At 38.9% G+C, this 23,411-nt stretch overlaps 1 protein-coding gene across 11 annotated transcripts in view; it reads right to left on the bottom strand.

The window, feature by feature from the left end:
* Window positions 1-23,411, bottom strand: part of LOC134527125 (casein kinase I) — a 480,870-nt gene that overhangs the window by 287,047 nt on the left and 170,412 nt on the right. The gene's annotated exons all lie outside the window — the stretch shown is intronic.

The raw sequence follows: 23,411 nt of genomic DNA, 5'->3' as shown, positions 1-23,411 counted from the left end.
ACATATATATCTGTATCTATGATTGTATATTTTTACTAATAACCGTGTAACTAGGGTAATTATTTTAACAAGATTATAAGTTGGTTGCTCAATGTCTAACTAAAGAGCAATTCAATATCCTAGTTAATCTGAAAGAGAAAATATAACTTGACAATTACTTCATTTGTTTAAAGTAGATAAGAATCAAATCTGTAATTGATTAATAACTCAGCAATATTGAATTTTCATTTGGCCTTTTCCAGATAAGCACTCATTATGTTTATTGAAATTTAATTTATTTCTTTTGAACGACCCCTCATAAAATCATGACGAACGCTAAAAAAAATTGTTATATGCTATAAACTGCCGTTCTGCTGCTCCGACCAGCAGCATAATTCACTGGGATTCACAGTTAAATTAAGCAATTCCAGCCAATGACACATTGTGTTGAGTTCCATAGATCACAGCAGTTATTTGTTTCTAATAACTATTTACTGGTTTGCGAGTATTGCACAGATACAAACCAGTTGCCCCTTGGTTAGAACTCATGGCTGGTGAGTAAAAGGTCCCGCTTTTAATTTCCGACCGGATGAGGATTTTTCACACGTGAAAAATTTCCTTCCCGGGTTCAGGACTAAGCATTGTGTTGTAACTTTACCTCAATACAGCGGAAGGCAATGACGAACCACCACGCTGTCATCTCGTTCAGCTCGTCCCATGGGCCCGAGGCCTAACGTACCTGTCACGTTCCGCGCAATCGCGTCTGTCTGATCCGTCGGGATTTACAAAAACTTTGAACGAATTCAATGATGTTCCTACGAACAGAGTTATATTTTTTTTGTCCACCAACCTTTTTATCCCACCCCTTGCAGTTATGGTTTGTTGTATAAAAATGATTTCAGACAAAAGTTTTTGGTATTACTTCGAGTTATAATACGCTCAAAATGATGTGAAATTTTCCATATTATAAGAGTTACAGCGATTTTTCTGTTTTTCGAACTTTCCCCATTTCTACTCCTTGCCCATTAACGAACTCGACCGAGATTTTACAAAATTAGATTTACGTATCAGTTTGGAAGAGATTTAAGAAAAAAATTGCGGCAGTTATAGTGTCCACAAGATTGTGATTTAGTGTTGACGATGGTTTTTGGAGACTACGGACCAAGAAACGAAAAACTATATAATAATTTTCCGGAAGTCGCAACATGGTAACGGCTAAAATAAGTAGTATTTCGTCGACAATTACCTAAAAATGTTTTAGAGTAAGGAAATAGCTTAATGAATAATGTGTCCACATTTATATGATTACTCTAGAAAAAATTAAGGATAAATATTTAAAGCCATCTATCGTGGTGCTCTCTTGGGATTCTCATGTGAACTAGGTGGAACATTACTACGGAAAAAAAGGTACGAAACAGCATGGTCGGACAACACGGTCAAGCAGATCAGGCAGACGGAACTGCGCGTATGTGGCAGGGTCTTAAACCAACCTTCGGGCATAGTACCTACCAAGTCATCATGATGCTGAATTAAAAAAACTAAAATGAAGTTTTAAAACTGGACATGCATAGCTCGGGTAGTGCTTCGCAGCTGACGAGCTCGTTATTGTTCGAGACTCTTGAATGATTATATCTTAGACTTACCAAACACAACTCGAACGAATTTAGAATATGGGAAAACTATTTTAGTTTTAACACAAGCAAGTTTAAAATATTTAACATTAATTCCGGGCTTAGGTTTCAGCGAAACATAAAACAAAATCTGTCACCATCGAGTAAAAATATCGATTCTCTTAATGATTGCCTTACTAAATCAACGTAATTTAATTTCGTACAGTAAAACCCTACCAACAACTAAGCCATGTAAAAGTACTTGAATACCGCCACCTATGTCTCTGATCACGTACATCGTAATCATATTACAACCAGTCGAACTAAACCATTGGTGAACAGCCGGGAGGAGGGGGAGAGAAACTAACAAAACTGTGCGATGCGAAAAAGTTACATCGGCTAGGTGTCAACGATTTTGTGACTGCCAATCCATCAATGTAAACGATAATGTCCGTTAAGTGCCAGTGTCGGATGAGCGTTTGCGCAATATTTGCTGGTAAAAGCTTAACAGATAAAGTTGCTCAAACTGATAAACCATGCAATGTAAGAAAACACAAACAGCTGATGATATGGATAAAGAAGGTTCAGCTTGATTGAGACACCCCATTCTTAGCCTGTAAACAAAAACGTTGTAAAACTATTATAAACATAGTCAACACGCGAACCAAATGCTCGCCGGGACACAACGTCTTCTATTAGGTACGTAAGTTCAAACATATGTATAGCCGTAAAATCACACACGCTCAACAGAATTTGCTTCCAGGGTTCCCACTCTCGTACTTCTGCCAATTTCCCTGATTTTCCCTGTCCTCCCTGTCCCAGCCTACTTGTTTCTCTGTCCGAGTTAACCTGGCAAGGTAACATATAAATCACAATACACATCATTATTATTAAAACACATTACCATATATAACACGACGTTGGTGCCTTTATCGCCTTAATGTTACAAAGGCATGTGGAAACACGGAGCCAAACTAGCTCACATGTATGAGTTATGGTTGAATTTGTTCGAACCACTGCCAGTCCTTGCCAGTCCTTGTCAAGAACTGTCAATGGAGTTCTAAAATTAACATCACCATTTACCTGTAATTGCATCATGGCATTAAGGTCTGATCGGCTCGTTAGGGTACCCGATAAAACTGAAATCCCTTAAAAAATATGTTATTAGCCCTATGTAAAAGCCGGATACTTGAAGGAAGCTATCAACATCCGAGCTAGTTTTCTTGAAAGAAACACACATAGTTACACAAAACCAAAAGGCAGGTTTTAAAAAATTGTGTCTCTCATGTGCACAATACTTTATTATATTGTAGTTTCGGACAGCAATTAAATTTCCATGCCTTTAAAAACATTTCAGACAATAATTAGGTCTACTTTTCCTTCCTGCAAGTCACAAAAATGTTGTACTAACCAGCAGCAATAAGAAAGCTTAGTGCAATCCCAAAACAATGCTTCACACTGGCTTTACAATTTAATGAAGCGGTATAGGCTTTGCAGGCAGAAGTAATCTTTAAAAATGTGTATAATATCCTGAAAGCTTCAATCTTTGTCGTTAATGCGTACCTAAACTCTTTTCGAAGACAGTTGATAAAGATTTTTTTGAATATACGAGCCACTCATATTTGAAAGGAAATACGTTTGATTTCAAAGTTTGTTGGCACGTAGCTGGCACACGGAAGCCGGGAACCTTAAAATGAAGGTGTAAAATAAGTCAAAACCTTATAAATTAAAAATAATAACAACCGACCAAAAGAAATACTCTAAATAAAAAAACAGTTTCATTGCGGAGACGATGACGCAAAAACCTTCACAACACCAATTAGGCAAGATCATGATATGATTAAAGTGATAGCATTTGCGATAAACCCTCGTGGCGGCTGCAGTCAGTTTTTTGAAGCACTTCACTCACCCCTTATTCAATGCCAGCAAAGCTGATGGAACAATTTGTTACTAATAAACCATCAAAATAAATATTACATGGCAGTTAAAAATGCTACCTTACACACATTGACATGACACGTAGAAGATTCAAACCGACAACACTGCCGCAAATAGGGAATTTAAAAAAACCGCGCGGGACTGTTTTTAATACACGCGAACAAACGTTTCTCAATGCAGTGCATACTCTTAGGAGAAGATTCTATTAAAGACCCTCTCGGCGCTGATCGAATCTTCACTGCTGGAAGTACGCAAGCATAGCTGACTGACCATAGCCTCCAGCTACTATTCCCAACCAGGGGGTGGCAGTACGACGCTACTGGTAATGCACAACCGAGTGACCGTTACTTTGAAACCCAGAGTGGGCCCGGGCAGATAAATAAAGTCCCTCCGTCCAAACAACACACATTTTCCTCACTTTTCTAACCAGCTTTCACTCTGCACGCATGATTCGTGGACGCACGCGCCGAGTAACGCTACGGCCACACAGGGCGCTATGTTCGCCATGTTCGCTACGCGAGTAAAACATAGCCAGCTGCATCCCAGGTGTCACAGGCCACACAAAGCTATGTTCGCTATGTTGGCGACGTTACCAGGTGTTTGGCTCTCGGCTATTTTTCAAAAACGTCGCTGACTTCGCGCATGCACAGATAAACAAAAAACATGTCTTCGCGTGGAATTAAAATTTGCCTCTGTTTTTGCTTTAAATTCGTATCATGTCGACGGAAAATTTGATTGAAGTACGAAAATATCCATGTTTGTGGAATAAATGATAGAAGAATATAGAAGGCAGGATCTGGAGGACAATGCCTGGGATTTGATTTCAAGGGAATGCTATCAAACTGAGTTGTATTTATTCTGAAATAATCCATAAATTTGGCTTATTTCTCAAACAACTGCTTCATCAAATGATGAAATTCTCCCAATTAATTTATTTTTAGCTTAACTTCCTGAACCCATTTCTTTTAAAGTTTGCACACTGTGATAACTAGCAGAATATTATAATCGTCGGAAACATAACTTGAATCCTACGGCATGTCTCTCTCCGGCATCGCGAAACAAGACTATCTTGTCTGGCCACCTGGCGCAGCGAACACAGCATACACAGCGAACATAGCTAACATCCCGAACATTGCGTAGCTTTCTGTGTGGCCTCGGCTTAAAAGGTTTGTTCGACACACATACATTTTCTTGCTGCAACAAAATATTTTGTACGCATGAAAATTTCATAATTAAGTTAGCAATTAAGTTGGATGAACGAAATTTTCCTTTCTAAAGGATATTTGTTTCAATCAAATCTAAACTTTTTTAAAGCAAGTCAATATTTCGTTATTTTCTTTTTAAGTATAGGTGGGTGCCGCTGCTATTTACATAAAAATGTTTTGTTTCACTCTCATTATTCTGTTTTGTTGATTTATTTCCTGTCATCATTGTGCAGGAACATAATGACAAAGCACAACATTTCTGTCCGAGCATGACTAATTGTTCCAGGTGCTACCGGGATCCATGGTGGTTCCGGTTAGATCACTAAATATATAACAGTAAATAAGAATTCAAGTCTAGAAAAATAAATAAAGTAAATCCAGGTTTAATTCACGCCGGTTTATAACATGGATTATTAACAAGCTTGAAACGGATTATTCACAAGCTTGAAACGTGGCGGGCGTTTCCATAAGCCAATGGGTTGGGATGATCCCGTTTACCCCGTCCATTCATTCCGCCAAAGCTCAATTATGATCATCTCATCGCTCTTCGTTTCGGATGACCAAGACGTCCCCTCAAGACTTTAATCTCTATCATATTAGGTGCTACAGAGCCCGAGTACCCGGGAAGTCACCAAAGTCTTCGATAATAACACCATCATAACCCACTCTTCTATCTCTATATTGACAGATACTGGCACACATTTTGAGATCCACTATGGCCGCCTAAAATTAGGGAAATACCCCCTCTAAGACATCTTCAAGAATCAAATATGGAGCTTCTCTAGAGTATGAAGGGTTTTTTTTTTTTCAAGTTACACGCAGCAATTAATTCTAACTTTTTTTACACGACATGATAAGTATAATGGTAGCCGAAACATTTGGAATTCAGAGGTTTGAATCCCTGGCAAGAGCTGGGAATGTCTTCTGGTAACAGTGTAGGGGAACGCCTCACTTAAATTTACCTTCGGGCCATTTGCATTGTTTTACAGTTACCCGATGCTCTGGAGGGCCAAAATTAAAAACAAAAAGATATTACATGTTTTACAAAAACCTAATTTTAATTAATATTTAACAAAAAATAGTTTAGGGCCTATATCAGAGATACAAATCGTATGTCCCAAGCACCTGTAAATAAATTTTTACAAAAATCACAATAGCATGTTTACCAACCAACCTGACAATCACTTATATAGTATCTACTTATTGAATGCAAAAACATTAAGCCTCAAGACGGTTAACGTAGCCTAGTGAATAAAGAGTTGAGTCAATTGTCTGAGGACCGGATTTGACCCGAGAGCCGCCTAATGAAAAGGCTTGGTGTAAGGTAATACTGAACAGTTTTTGGCAAAGTAATTGGACTCTGCCTTTATTTTCAGGTGAGCCGACCGTTGTCGATTTCAAGCTGATGAGCTCTGGAAGCGGCAGTATGCGACACAATTCACGACTGAATTACACACTAAGTATTGACGGTTAATCGTAATTGTAAATTTTATCTACACTGTTTTATGCATCAATGTGTTCAGATGTAAGCCAACAAACACACAGATTAAATTATATTATTAAATTAATGACGTGCCGCTAAAATTTGTAAGCAGGAACAATAGCGGAGTATGAGTATAATAACAAAATACACGACATGCTTTAAAAAAACTGCACTGACAAGAAAGACTAGGAATTTTATGAAGAAAAGTTCTGATCCCGGTAGTTTGACCCCAACCAAGTATTTTGTTTTTTCTGTCAGCGTGCAAACTATACAACTAAGAAATTCCTGTAGTATAAAAACAAGGTTACAAAGTAACAAACATTAAGAAATTTAACACCGAATAAGAAACCTTTGACAAAAATTGTATTTTTGGTCTTCAAGGTTATTTTTTCGTAACCCATCTATTGTACTTATAACGACTTACAGAAATACTAGTAAACTCTGGCAAACCTTACATGTAATTCGGGTCTGCTACTGAGTAAAATAACTAAATTTAAATATATCTTGTTTGAATGTAATATTGTATGTAATGACTCATTTCATAACTATTTTTGTAAAAAAGAATGGAAAATAGTAGGCTATAGGAGTTTAAGTATTCGACTACAAAGAAGTTATAAAAATAAGACCTAATAGGGTCACAATTCTTTGTTCAGATGTCGAGCGGGTGTAAATTTGGAAAACACATCATGCACCGAGGCAGAGGAGGAATCGAGAAATCATGCATGATTCAAGGTCCAAACACCCTTGCGCCTGACCTAGTAGACAATCCGCACCGTTAATTTGCTACAAAGAATGCATACATCGAGGAATATTCCATACAGAGTAAATAGTGATACCAAGATGATGATTTAATAATAAAGGCTGAAGTTTCCCAGAGACATTTTAAAGTAAACAAACTTGTAACAGTACAAAACTGTCCTAGGAAAGTGAAACAACAGCCTGTTGCATAGGGGACGGCACCTTACGTGTATTTTTCACGTAACTCCTGTAACGGCCTGCGTAAGTTGGAATCACTGGCACGAAACTCAAAACTGATCTCTTTGCGTGGTCCATTTGAACTTATACACACGCATATGCACACACGCGCGCGCGTGTGTAATCTTTATTCCGTTATAAACATTAGATGAATATTTTTATTTCCAAAAACGTTTAACTCAACACAAGATAACATTTGAAATTAAGGTGCTATGTTTCGATTTTGGTTGGCTACTGAAATCTTCAAGCACAGTCATAGTAATTTTTAAATTTACGGATACTATAGTACAACCATTTTTATGCTATCTCGATAAGTGAACAAAATTTAAAACCTATTATAATAGTAGTATAGGATAGGGCATCCGAGGACTGGGTTCTGGGTGAGGTGCCGAGGTGCCGACCGCCATCTTGGATTTGTGACGTCACGGCGGCAAAAATTCCTCAAAAATGCCTCAAAATGCCTCAAAATTTCCCGTTTTAAGAAAAAATTTCCCGTTTCCGAGGGAAAAATTCCCGTTTCGAGGGAAAATTTCCCGTTTTATTCCTCAAAAATCCCAACGGCTAGAAATGTCCTGATAGAGGCTTAAGCATCCTTAACTCAAGCCTCAGTTAAGCCTCTATCAGGATGTGACCTTGACCTTTGACCTTGACCCCGGCGGCCATCTTGGATCCGCCATTTTGGATGACGTCATTTCGTTTTCTAGAAAATTCCGGCATTGTGTTATCCGACATATTGGACGATGACGTCACCGTTGCAATTTTCGTTACGGCCGCCATCTTTAACTTTTTTATTTATTATCCGATTTCAATGAAAAAATTTTTAAAATTTATTAAAAAATCCATTTAATAAAATTTTAATAAAAAATATTTAAAAAATATACTTTTACGACACGGAGTTCGGAGTCCTCGGTTCGAACCCGGTGAGGCCAAAAAAAATTAAAAATGGCGACCGATCCTCCTCCCGTGGTGACTTTTGGCAGACTGACTCCCACCACTTTTCTTAAAGCATATATATCGTCACCTAGTATGACGTCATGTCCGCCATCTTGTCTTCGATGCTGGAAGCCATCATCATCATTGTATCGTCGACGAGAGTGCGCTGACACCATGTTAGTTTAGTTCGTATCCGCTAGAGTGCAGTAATAATTTATTACTGTGACACCCGCCATCTTGAAATATGGCCGCCATCTTGAAAATCCGTAATTATTTAGCTAGAAATTCGGGAAAAATTCCAAAATTCATTAAATAAATCACTCATTAACTTACATATTGATTCGATCCGCTCCAGTCCTTGGTTCGATCCCTGAATGATGCAAAACATTTAATTTTATATAAAAAATAATAATTTCAATAAACCATGTTCAAAATTCTTAAAGAGACTTTAAATCCTCTACTACCATCATCCTATCAGACACCAAGACCACCATATTGGAAATTCGTAATTGTAATGCTAGAGATTCGGGAAAAAGTTCAAAATTCATTAAATAAATTTGTAATCTATATACTGATTGATTAGATCGACTAAGGTCCTTGACACGATCCCTGGCCGATACAAAACAACTTTAATTTTAAAAAAGTACCAGAAAAGTGTAAGGTTCGAGAAATAAAACACCTCAAAGTCTTTTACAAACATAATATTTATTACACAATTTCTATCCTACTACAGAATCACTTGCGAAAGCCAACAACAATCTTATAAACATTTAGCCCTGCATAGACGTGCAACGACTACTTCTTAGCTCCAAATGGCTCCCAAAGCTCCAACAGCCTCCAAATGCTTAACACAGCTCCAAATGGCTCCAAATGCTCCAACAGCTCCAAAAAAAGGCTCCAAATGCTCCAATAGCCTCCAAATGCTTAACACAGCTCCAAATGGCTCCAAATGCTCCAAACGGCCTCCAAATGCTTGACAGCCTCCAAATGCTTAACACAGCTCTAAATGGCTCCAAATGCTCCAAACGGCCTCCAAATGCTTGACAGCTCCAAATGTCTCCAGCAGCTCCAAATGCTCCAACAGCTCCAAAAAAAAAAGGCTCCAAATGCTCCAACAGCCTCCAAATGCTTAACACAGCTCCAAATGGCTCCAAATGCTTGACAGCTCCAAATGCATAACACAGCTCCAAATGGCTCCAAATGCTCCAAACGGCCTCCAAATGCTTGACAGCTCCAAATGTCTCCAGCAGCTCCAAATGCTCCAACAGCTCTAAAAAAAGGCTCCAAAAGCTCCAACAGCCTCCAAATGCTTAACACAGTTCCAAATGGCTCCAAATGCTCCAAACGGCCTCCAAATGCTTGACAGCTCCAAATGTTTCCAGCAGCTCCAAATGCTCCAAATGCTTGACAGCTCCAAATGCTTCAAAAGGCTCCAAATGCTCCAAACGGCCTCCAAATGGCTCCAACAGCTCCAACAGCCTCCAAATGCTTGACAGCTCCAAATGTTTCCAGCAGCTCCAAATGCTCCAAATGGCTCCAACAGCCTCCAAATGCTTAACACAGCTCTAAATGGCTCCAACAGCTCCAAAAGACTCCAAATGCTTCAAAAGGCTCCAATTGCTCCAAGAGCTCCATCTTCAATTGGTTCCAACTGATTCCTATTACTTTTATCGAACTTGGCATGATTACTAACATGTCTTTATCAGTATACATTTTGACTGGCAGTGGTAACGTTTTTTTACACCTTTAAGTTATAAGTTTTATTTAGAAATCAGATTTCGATAAATGATAGCTTCCATCTGGAAATAAAATATATTAATTTATCTTCAAGTTTATACACATACATTTAATTTAATCCATTATTGTATGTAGCCAGCTTCCCTCAGTTCTTTGAGTATGAAGGATATTTCTTTAATGTTCGAATAGTTTCCTGCACAAAGCGATCCATGTAGTAGTCGTAGCCTGTTAACCAATATGTTAGGATCTTCCCATGAGGTATAATCAATCTCTTCTGCTGCCTTCATCATCCTTGCATGTTTATAATAAATATTATCTCTGGTGTTTATCGTTTTAACACCAACCACAAGATCACTTTCGTCATCTTGCCAGTGATTATCACAAGCTTGATCAGGATAATTTATTTTATTACGCCGTTTCCATCGTTTTGGTCTCAAACCACCATCACAGTCTTCGCTCTTGCATGCTTTTGGTGCTTCAGTACAGTACTCAATCATGTCAGCCTCAGATGTGTCACCACAATCTTCAATCATGTCAGCACCACAAACTTGATCAGGATAATTTATTTTATTACGTCGTTTCCATCGTTTTGGTCTCAGACTGCCATCACAGTCTTCGATCTTGCCTGCTTTAGGTGTTTCAGTACAGTACTCAATCATGTCAGCCTCAGATGTGTCACCACAATCTTCAATCATGCCAGCCTCAGATGATTCATCAAAGTCTTCGACCTTGTAAGCTTCAGGTGGTTCTCCATCTTTCACATTTTCATGGAGACGACTAGATATTGGAGTAAATAAGTAGGTGTATTTGGTTCATATGGTGACAGGGGAGGAGGGAGGGGGATTCGGGGATTCGAGGCGACCATCTTGGATGACGTCACTTCCAGCGGCCATCTTGGATGACGTCACTTCCGGCAGCCATCTTGGATTACTTCACTTCCGGCGGCCATCTTAGATTGCGTCACTTCCGGCGGCCATCTTAGATTGCGTCCCTTCCTGCGACCATCTTGGATTACGTCACTTCCGGCGACCATCTTGGATTACATCAAGTCCGGTGGCCATTTTGTTTTCTACAACATTCCTCTATTTTGAGTTTCGTCCGCCATCTTGAAAATCTTTATTTATTATCCGATTTTAATGAAAACAAATTTAAATTTTAAAAAATTAAATAATCAAAATTTTAAAATAAAATTAAAAAAATATTATTTAATAAAATTTTAATTAAAAACCTACGTATCGAACACCCCACTCCTCTAAATTACAAGTACATCATCTAGCACCCCCACCCCTCTGTTACAATGGCATCGTCATCGAACACCCCACTCATTCATGTTACAATTTTTCGTTACATCCACCATCTTGGAAAATCATAATTATTAACTTAGAAAATCAGGGGAAAAAATATATACCATCGTTGTCTGCTGGAGGGACCATCTTATTTAGTGGAGACTGCCATCTTGATTTCATCTGATGGATGTCGTCATCGGCTGTAGGTTTATAAAGTATGTTAGTGTATGTAAGGTCGAGTTACAATTCTCTACCAACATTGTTATGAACCTTATAGACCAAAATCCACAGAATCCAAAAAATCCACAAAATCCACAGTCATTTTGTTGTTGTAACCGACAGTTTTTTCTTAAAGTCTTATCACTTATAGGTTTTAACTAAAATATATGTTATCAATACTATCGTTGTGGATGCGTTAGTTAAAGTAATGATAATTTAAAAAAACATTTATTACTCCATCTTAGCTGGCCAAAAAATTTTCAGAGTCCTAACTCACAAATAATAATCTCTTCTCATGTTTGCGTACACGTGTTTTAAAGCTGCATGGAAGCAGATATTTTTAATGTCTGCGTTCAATTTCACTTTTATAAACAAGTTCATGTTTGCGTACATGTGTTTAAAAGCTGCATGGAAGCAGATATTTTTAATGTCTGCGTTCAATTTCACTTTTATAAACAAGTTCATGTTTGCGTACTCGTGTTTTAAAGCTGCACGGAAGCAGATATTTGTAATGTCTGCATTCAATTTCACTTTTATAAACAAGTTCATGTTTGCGTACTCGTGTTTTAAAAGCTGCATGGAAGCAGATATTTTAATGTTTGTGTATAATTACATTTCACCATTCTGTAAGACATTTATAAGTATCAGTACCTCGTGGGATATAGGTTCTATATTAAAAATAATAAACAATATGTAGGTAAAATTGTATTTATTAAATTAAGAACATATTTTACACAACAAAAATGGAGCAAAAACAAAAACTACACATAAAAAAACTGAAACTTTACAACAAAAATGGAAACTATAAATCAAAAACATAAACTGTACAGCAAAAACAGAAAAACTATACAACAAATAGAAACAACTACCAAACTGCCAAACTATTTAAATCAAAAACTATTTACAGAAAAAAAATTATTCGCCGCCTCCAACATATCCGTGGGGTACTGTGTGGATACCATCTTCGCAGATCAGCCGTTTGTCGTCCTCCCACGTTATGGCCAGCTTATTGCTGTACTCAGTATAGAGTATGTGCTGATGGGAGCGAATTGCTCTAACGCCTGCCCTCATTGTGCGGTGGTCTTGCAGGGCTTCCAGGTAGTCATCGAATGTTATGTGGTTTTTGACCACACATCGCTGGATGCCCTTGGCCTTTTTCTCGCTCTTACCACCACACCTGTAGGCGTAGAGTTTGGCCCGTAGGCTTACAAACTCCTCCATCACTTCTCCCCCACATTCATCTTTGAATTTACCGACAACTTTCTTGTTGATGGGGGAGAAGCATGGGTGGTCGGAAGGGTAGCAGCTGGTGTCGAATTTAGCCATCAGTGTAGGGTCGGCTTTGAGGTCTGAGTAAAAGTCTGTTGTCTGGATCTCATACACAAAACTGTCTGTATCCATATACATCAGGTAAATATTGTCATGGTAACGGGGTTTCATGGTATTGTAGTGGAAGTCGTACATGAGAGTCTTTGAAAGATCTAGTACGGCCAGTCCGGCATAGATCGGCTTGTCGAAAATGATGGTCTCGTGATTAAGGTGGACTAGAGACAAATTCGGTTCGTACATTGTACGGTCCTTGAAGGACGGACGACACACCAACTTCTTGAACCTCTTCTCAGAGCACACCAACTCCATTTTGAGCCTCCGCCTTTTATTTTCCATCAGTTTACCAAATGTCGAGTTCACAGCGAGCTTAAAGAACTCCTTCTCGAACTCGTTGGCTGCTGCTTTCCGCTTGTTGGTATTCAGCCGAATATAGGGCTCCAACCATGCCGACTGCTCAAACTGCAGGACTCGATGTATCTTAGTCACTCTCAGCCCATGAGATACCGCTTGCTGGAGGTTTTTGTAGTGGACAATGTAGTGCTCTTTATTTTCAAGTGTTGTCATCAACTTTGATTGATTTGAGCCGGGTGGACACTGATTTATGGGGAGAAATGGCAGGTCTTTATGACTTTCATGGAGCTCGGGAGGGTACTCCACATCACACTCAATAATGTAGCCTGTAGGAGAATCATCTGGGACAGACACGACATCAATTGATGTGTCTGCCCATTGGAAATGCCGAATTGGAAGCGGCAGAGACATCGCCCACCCGTACAAATTATTTGCATCAATGTACTCCAGGAATGTGGATGGCTTGGATGCATCATATGTCTCAGGTATGTAGGAGTTATTGGCTACGCAATGACGTTTAATGCTTTGCGCTACTCCCCCCCTAATACCAGCCTCCACAAACATGTACATATCATAATCGGTAAGAAGCTCTAGCTGTACGCCTGTGGTTCGAAGCATCGCATCGAAAGCGAACCCTGGACAAGAAACATAGTGAGACGGATCTAGGCTGTATGTCTCCAAACATATGGAACGGAAATTCTCGAATACATCCGCCAAAATCAGGACATCTGTCTTTAGATACAAGTCAGCGTACTCCCCCAAAGTAGCACACTGAAACTTGTCCCAGACTTTCACTGCATGAGCGTACTCCATCTCTGAAATCATGGAATCAGTCAGACTATTGTAGAAATCATCGATGGATGGAAGACGAGTATCATCTAGTCGAGCAAAAGAATCCACAAAATCATACGGGAAGACACCCTTGCGGGTAACCAACTCCAACTCATCAGGCGCGAAAAACTCAGTAGTACTTATAAACTTGTCTGCAGGCAAGAACTCAGCGAGCGAAGCAAGACCCCGACTCATAAAACGGAACGTATCGACAAACTGAATGCTGAACTTATCATGTAACTTCTTGGAAAAAGTTATCAGCTTCTCCTCTGAATTCGGAATGATGAAGATGTCTTTACTATCATACCCCAACTTCCTGATAATGAAGTTCTGATCGTATGCCAGGTTGTGGAAGAACACAATCAACTTTTTCGGTCTGCGCCTGAGAAGGTTGCAGTCATTACATGCAGGCCCAATAAATTCGCCGGTGAAGTGATTGTGGTCACGAACTTTCTTTACAGTTCCTCCGAACTTTCCTCCACAGTAGCAACAACACCTTGCTTGCAGAAAAGCAGTGTTTTGTGCATGTGTGAGCGGAGTCATAGGAACAGACGTAGAAAATATTTTCTGTACGTCATGTCCAATCTCCACAATGCGGGATATGAACTTATCCTCTGCGTCACAACCGCGATACAATTCAGGCTCTGATGGAAGTGCTGAAGTGAGGTGTGCAGGAATGATGGTATTATCAGCTTTCACGTAAATACAGTAGCTGTATGCTTTATGCTTTTGGTACTGCAGCGTGTATGACTCATCAGTATTCGGGTGACATGTATGGATTTTCTCTAGAATAGCTTCAAAGTCGCAATATACCACGATGGGCATCTTATCACTGTGATGGAAGTTTTTGAACTTCAGAACAGGTGGCTGGCCGTTTTGATCGGGCGATGGCATCTCCATCCTAACAGCAGCATGCTGTTTGCAGAGCTCACGGTGTTTTTCCAAACACTGAAGACCAGTGAGCCCGCTAACCCTACCCCGATCATCGTAATGCTTGAAGCATCTTTTACAAACATGAATAGCATCATGATGTGTAGTGATTTGGGACCGAACCAGAGCAGAAAAATTAGTGATGTAGGTGAAATGGGATGAATCGTCATTGACCAAGAGCAGAAGATCGAAATGATGTTCTTTTTCTTCAGGAGCGACTCGTGCAGGAACAACATTCAGATTCTCGTCGATACTGTAGATGTTGATGGAGACTCCGGGGTTCTGTTTTTCAAACAGTGGTATTTGCTTGATTGGAGTAGGGAAGTCAGTGTTGTTGAAGTTGAACTTCCCCTCCAAGTCATGGTAGCGCTGGTTGACACGTTCAGGATGCTCACCTTCCACGTACTTCACAAGAATCGACCACTTAAAGCACATGTGGTCTTCGAGGTTTTGCGGATTTATCACTGCGTATTTGTCTTTGATGGAAGTAGGTAATTCGATGTAGGAGCTGGCACGGAGTGGATCGAGCTTGTTGATTCTCAACTGTAGTCGCTTAACGGCCGACAAAGTCCATCCGGACCCCTTACCCATGTAGTCTTCCTCCTCCTTGCAGATCTTAGAGATGGACTCGGTAACTGCCTCCTCCACCTCATGAACTGCGTAGAGGGGGACATTCATGGTTTTGAAGGCCCTCTTGTCTTCACAGGCATCTACGGGTTTTTTGTAGGCGCACTCGAGCACGATATTGAATTTGAGAGGTCCGTTCTCTTCAATCTCCTCCACAAGTTGGTTGATTATTTTGTTCTTGATGGAGTCCAGGTACGTACAAATATCCTTGGCAGAACTTGACGTATTTTCTGCCACGTACGTCTTCAAGTTACCCTTGAAACCCACTTCGGCGGTGATGAAGCCGTGGGTATTGGCCAAACCAGTCCCGGTCACCACCTTTGTTCGGCTGGTCGAAGGCTTGGGCGTAACTGCAGGCTTAACGGCTACCATCCTCTGCTTCTTTGTTGGAGGCGGAGCAGGCCCCTTGCATACCTTGATGTGGGCTTTTAACTTATCAGCCCTGGCGAACTCCTTAGCACAGTTGTCGCAGGTATGTGATATGCGGTTTGGGTTAAGACCGCAAGCCGACTTCTCATGGCGTCTTGCAAAATCAGCACGGGCGAAGGCCTTGTAGCAGAAGCTACACCGCATGCCTGATGTCGTAGCGACAGCTCCAGCACATGATGCAAGGTGCTGCTGCATCTTATCGCTGCGTGCGACCATCTTTCCACATAGGTGGCACTGTTGGTGGTCACGATGCTGGTTCTCAGCACACTGACGCTCGTGCCGGTAGCGGTTGTGGCCTGCCGTGAATGTAGCAGAGCAGAAACGGCATTTCTGAACGGTAGACGCCATCATCACGACACTCGGTAGACTGGTCTCAACGTACGGAACACACAACGGTAGCTCGACGCACGGAGAACTATAACAAAAGAATTAAGAATACAATGTAGCTAGATGTTAACACGAAAAAGTTGCAAACATAACCTCAAAACTCTATCCCTCAAGCTTATTAACCTAAACTGATAGCAATGTAACTAAATAAAAAAGTTACAAACATAACCTTAAAGCTCTAGCACTCAAGCTTACTAACCTAAACTACTAGTAATGTTACTAAATAAAAAAAGTTGCAAACATAACCTCAAAGCTATTCCTTCATGTACAATCCTAAAAATGGTAGAATATTTAAAGTACCGACTCATAAAAGTTAAAGCTGAAAAAGTATTCAATGTTAACTCAAAATGATTGATTACATAACCTCAAAACTACACTAATGCACAACTCAAAAATGCTAGAATATTTAAAGTACTGTTAAAAGTTTAAGCTAAACAATTCCTGGTTACCCATACATAAGTGTACAGAGAAAAAACTGGCTATCAGATAACCTACGAAAAAGCTGAGAAACATAAAAATATTAACGAAACATGTAGCATACCTCAGAAAACGATGAAGTGGAGCTGCAGAAGATGATGTATCGGTGGCGGTAGGAATCGTGGTAGCAGCGAAACTCACACACGAACTAGCTCACTCAAACTCCAAGAACACAATGAAGCTCCGACAGTTAATCCTGGCCTTTTATAGCCTCGGACCTGCCTGTTCTTGGAAAAACATTAGGAACAGAGTATTTCTGTTGTATCCGCCAATAGGAATGTAGTACATGGAAGTACCATTGTCTTCGGAAAAACCCAGCATGACTCATGTGCATGTCGTAGCAGGTCTGTGAGTGGTGGTGGTAGAAATGTAACCTGACAGCCAAACATGGGAAACCACACTCGGGTAAAACTACGAATGACCTAGGTGATTAGAGATTAGGGCGAGAGGCACTGCCTGCATCGTGACTCATCACTCAGGAATGTCATCTCACAGTGTCCAGGGGACCCAAACAATAGACTTGACCGTGCATGTCACAACTGGTACATTAGTCCGCGACTTTGTGGCGCCATGAGGCGCTCAGGAATGTCTGAGCCTGCCACAAACAGCTCATCAAAGTGTCATCACGAAGCACTCGAGCTGCAGTCATGACGCGCATGCTACAACAGGCCCGTTAGTCACCGACTTCGTGGCGCCAATCTGACACTCGGGTAGACAGGTAGCTAAATGGTAATACTAGTAATGCAAGGAAATAAAAAAAATCGGGTATGTTTAATACATTTATTAAAAGTAAGAACACATTACAAAACTAAAACATTAACAATTTATTCCACATTTATTATGACCAACATTCGTTTATAAATTTTCAGCATTTCATTGCGAACAATCAGTTGAACATCCACAGAATGACACATTTTGCTGATGTTCCAGGAACAAACCCTTTTCACAAACATTTAAGGAGACTTACCTTAAGCTTTCTTTTCATTGGTCAAATAAAACATCTCCCTCTCTTCCCCTTTTACAATGATGCTGCTTCACCATTACGCTAAAATTCTGTAAGACCAAAAAAAAATATACTTCCCTTAAACCTTACGGTAGAAATTTCATCCTAGGATGCTGTTACTGCATCTAGAAATTAAAAATTATATTATCTCATACAGGTTTTATTTACATGTTAGGCTTAACCATCCTACCACACACACACACACACACATGCGTGCGCATGCGTGCACTGAGATGAAATACATACTTGCCCAAATAATGTACTTTTATTTACAAAGGCAACATATTAAAACACATAATATTTAAATTTTGTGTAGATTGGATGGTACCAGAAACCATACTACAAAACGAACGGACAACACTTGATTCTTTACTATGATTGGGCTGACGGATTGCCTCTGGAATGCCCTTGTTACCTTCAACGACTCAGAATTAATACTTTTATCCATCAAAAAACAGCAACAGTTTAACTAAGCAAACATACACCCCACACCCCTCAAAAAATTGTTATTACACAAGGCATTATTTACATGGTAGGAGACCGCACATACGAAGTGCGAAGCTTCAGGTTAGAAATATTGATTAAAATAACTACTAAAGATGCTAATTTGTTTATGAAAAAATTGCACATGAAATACAGACACTTGCTTATTTACACACACATACATACATACATACATACATACATACACCCTGCATGGCTTCAGAAGTAAGTACGATATTTTGAAAACCACTCAAGACTTACATCTGTTTATGAAAAGGAGCTAAATATTAAAAAAAATTCAAAGTTAATTTTAGAGATGAAATATCATGTGCAAGTCCTTGCATGCGAGAAGATTTTATTACGCAATTATCTTCATTTTCCCCAAACCATAGGTCTGATGTCTGGATACCACGCAAATCCCACACCTAACATATGCAATACGAGATGACAGCACGCCAGTCCAAGCCCCTGCGCTTAGAGACGAATCTGCACTAGAAGCGTTAGCAAGCATTGCAATTATCTCGCTTCACTAATGCAGATTCACCTCTGACTAGGTAGACCTCCTGAAACAGTAAACATAGGACGGTGAAACACATTAAAATAATGCATTTCAAAATAATTGAATAATATAAAACACTGCATATTTCACGAAAATCACCACGCAATTGACAGCCCTTTCAGTCACAATTCTGCGAATGCTATCACAGAATGCTAGATTTTGAAAGAAAGGATCATTCATTCCTTCATTATGGAACAAAGTAATACATCACATGAAGAGAAACAAAAAAGACACACACTTCGTTCTTAGACTCGTGCCGCCTCCTTGACAGAGAGAAAAGATTGTACACATAAAATAGTATATATTTCATTTCCAGCGATGAAGCTGTACTAATATCACATTGACAAGCTTAGATGATCTAGGGAGAGATAAAGTAAATATATTAACAAAAAAAGTCGACTAAAATTCATTTACAAACAAAATACTTAACATTCCTTCGATTACATATTTTTCTCAATTTAATAAATGAGAGAACACAAACATTTGCTTAAATCACTATTTATCAATTTTAAACTCTTTTGTACATCAGGAAAAAATATATTGTATCATTCATTATTAGTTGTAATGTAAAAAATGCAAAACAGTTTCTTTGTGGGATGTGGAATTCTCACTCACGATCGAAAAAAGAGGGGCTTCGCTGTAACTCAAGGGGAGGGGGGGAAACCATCTTGAAAGTTGAAGTTTCTCATATATTTGGATGTATAGTAATCAAGTAAGTAATAACATTTGGTGGTATAATATCCGTCTGATTAAAGTTTATTTGCTAACATGAATTCACAAATTAAACGAATCTCTGAGTACATTTGCTTATCTTTTTAAAAAAAAATGCACAGATTGATTGTTTTATCATGAATAACCAGGAGCACACTAAAAAAACAAACGAAATTCTCGCCAATAATAACCAACAGCACACAAACAATAAAAAAAAACCATGTGTCAGTAATAACATGCAGCATGCGGAGAAAATCACCAAAATATTGTCAAGAATAACCATCAGTACATGTAGAATACCAATAAAGTCTTGACATGAAAAAGGCTGAAGTGCACGGAGAAAATCATCAAATTCTCGTCAGGTAAAAAAAGCAGAAGCACATGAAAAAAAACCAACAATATTATAACACAGTAATGTTGAAGCACACGTAGAAATCTATCGAAATTTCATGTGAAAAAATAGGAGCACTCAGAGAAAACTATCAGGGAGAAGATTAAAAACTCATAAATTATCAATTTTTTTAAAAAAGTTCAATTTAAATCCTGCTAGAACTCTCATGTTGCTTAAGCAAAGAGTTCACAAGCCGAATTGTGCCAGAACTCTCATGTTGCTTAAGCAAAGAGTTCACAAGTTGACTTGTGCTAGAACTCTTTGCTTAAGCAACATGAGAGTTCTAGCAGGATTTAAATTGAACTTTTTTAAAAAAATTGATAATTTATGAGTTTTTAATCTTCTCCCTGATAGTTTTCTCTGAGTGCTCCTATTTTTTCACATGAAATTTCGATAGATTTCTACGTGTGCTTCAACATTACTGTGTTATAATATTGTTGGTTTTTTTTCATGTGCTTCTGCTTTTTTTACCTGACGAGAATTTTATGATTTTCTCCGTGCACTTCAGCCTTTTTCATGTCAAGACTTTATTGGTATTCTACATGTACTGATGGTTATTCTTGACAATATTTTGGTGATTTTCTCCGCATGCTGCATGTTATTACTGACACATGGTTTTTTTTTATTGTTTGTGTGCTGTTGGTTATTATTGGCGAGAATTTCGTTTGTTTTTTTAGTGTGCTCCTGGTTATTCATGATAAAACAATCAATCTGTGCATTTTTTTTTTTAAAAGATAAGCAAATGTACTCAGAGATTCGTTTAATTTGTGAATTCATGTTAGCAAATAAACTTTAATCAGACGGATATTATACCACCAAATGTTATTACTTACTTGATTACTATACATCCAAATATATGAGAAACTTCAACTTTCAAGATGGTTTCCCCCCCTCCCCTTGAGTTACAGCGAAGCCCCTCTTTTTTCGATCGTGAGTGAGAATTCCACATCCCACAAAGAAACTGTTTTGCATTTTTTACATTACAACTAATAATGAATGATACAATATATTTTTTCCTGATGTACAAGAGAGTTTAAAATTGATAAATAGTGATTTAAGCAAATGTTTGTGTTCTCTCATTTATTAAAATGAGAAAAATATGTAATCGAAGGAATGTTAAGTATTTTGTTTGTAAATGAATTTTAGTCGACTTTTTTTGTTAATATATTTACTTTATCTCTCCCTAGATCATCTAAGCTTGTCAATGTGATATTAGTACAGCTTCATCGCTGGAAATGAAATATATACTATTTTATGTGTACAATCTTTTCTCTCTGTCAAGGAGGCGGCACGAGTCTAAGAACGAAGTGTGTGTCTTTTTTGTTTCTCTTCATGTGATGTATTACTTTGTTCCATAATGAAGGAATGAATGATCCTTTCTTTCAAAATCTAGCATTCTGTGATAGCATTCGCAGAATTGTGACTGAAAGGGCTGTCAATTGCGTGGTGATTTTCGTGAAATATGCAGTGTTTTATATTATTCAATTATTTTGAAATGCATTATTTTAATGTGTTTCACCGTCCTATGTTTACTGTTTCAGGAGGTCTACCTAGTCAGAGGTGAATCTGCATTAGTGAAGCGAGATAATTGCAATGCTTGCTAACGCTTCTAGTGCAGATTCGTCTCTAAGCGCAGGGGCTTGGACTGGCGTGCAGTCATCTCGTATTGCATATGTTAGGTGTGGGATTTGCGTGGTATCCAGACATCAGACCTATGGTTTGGGGAAAATGAAGATAATTGCGTAATAAAATCTTCTCGCATGCAAGGACTTGCACATGATATTTCATCTCTAAAATTAACTTTGAATTTTTTTTAATATTTAGCTCCTTTTCATAAACAGATGTAAGTCTTGAGTGGTTTTCAAAATATCGTACTTACTTCTGAAGCCATGCAGGGTGTATGTATGTATGTATGTATGTATGTATGTGTGTGTAAATAAGCAAGTGTCTGTATTTCATGTGCAATTTTTTCATAAACAAATTAGCATCTTTAGTAGTTATTTTAATCAATATTTCTAACCTGAAGCTTCGCACTTCGTATGTGCGGTCTCCTACCATGTAAATAATGCCTTGTGTAATAACAATTTTTTGAGGGGTGTGGGGTGTATGTTTGCTTAGTTAAACTGTTGCTGTTTTTTGATGGATAAAAGTATTAATTCTGAGTCGTTGAAGGTAACAAGGGCATTCCAGAGGCAATCCGTCAGCCCAATCATAGTAAAGAATCAAGTGTTGTCCGCTCGTTTTGTAGTATGGTTTCTGGTACCATCCAATCTACACAAAATTTAAATATTATGTGTTTTAATATGTTGCCTTTGTAAATAAAAGTACATTATTTGGGCAAGTATGTATTTCATCTCAGTGCACGCATGCGCACGCATGTGTGTGTGTGTGTGTGTGGTAGGATGGTTAAGCCTAACATGTAAATAAAACCTGTATGAGATAATATAATTTTTAATTTCTAGATGCAGTAACAGCATCCTAGGATGAAATTTCTACCGTAAGGTTTAAGGGAAGTATATTTTTTTTTGGTCTTACAGAATTTTAGCGTAATGGTGAAGCAGCATCATTGTAAAAGGGGAAGAGAGGGAGATGTTTTATTTGACCAATGAAAAGAAAGCTTAAGGTAAGTCTCCTTAAATGTTTGTGAAAAGGGTTTGTTCCTGGAACATCAGCAAAATGTGTCATTCTGTGGATGTTCAACTGATTGTTCGCAATGAAATGCTAAAAATTTATAAACGAATGTTGGTCATAATAAATGTGGAATAAATTGTTAATGTTTTAGTTTTGTAATGTGTTCTTACTTTTAATAAATGTATTAAACATACCCGATTTTTTTTTATTTCCTTGCATTACTAGTATTACCATTTAGCTACCTGTCTACCCGAGTGTCAGATTGGCGCCACGAAGTCGGTGACTAACGGGCCTGTTGTAGCATGCGCGTCATGACTGCAGCTCGAGTGCTTCGTGATGACACTTTGATGAGCTGTTTGTGGCAGGCTCAGACATTCCTGAGCGCCTCATGGCGCCACAAAGTCGCGGACTAATGTACCAGTTGTGACATGCACGGTCAAGTCTATTGTTTGGGTCCCCTGGACACTGTGAGATGACATTCCTGAGTGATGAGTCACGATGCAGGCAGTGCCTCGCGCCCTAATCTCTAATCACCTAGGTCATTCGTAGTTTTACCCGAGTGTGGTTTCCCATGTTTGGCTGTCAGGTTACATTTCTACCACCACCACTCACAGACCTGCTACGACATGCACATGAGTCATGCTGGGTTTTTCCGAAGACAATGGTACTTCCATGTACTACATTCCTATTGGCGGATACAACAGAAATACTCTGTTCCTAATGTTTTTCCAAGAACAGGCAGGTCCGAGGCTATAAAAGGCCAGGATTAACTGTCGGAGCTTCATTGTGTTCTTGGAGTTTGAGTGAGCTAGTTCGTGTGTGAGTTTCGCTGCTACCACGATTCCTACCGCCACCGATACATCATCTTCTGCAGCTCCACTTCATCGTTTTCTGAGGTATGCTACAT

This window comes from Bacillus rossius, chromosome 1 (genome assembly GCF_032445375.1).
Source record: "Bacillus rossius redtenbacheri isolate Brsri chromosome 1, Brsri_v3, whole genome shotgun sequence".
NCBI lineage: Eukaryota > Metazoa > Arthropoda > Insecta > Phasmatodea > Bacillidae > Bacillus > Bacillus rossius.
Note: the sequence above shows the minus strand (reverse complement) of the source record. Positions and strands in the feature narration are given on the sequence as shown.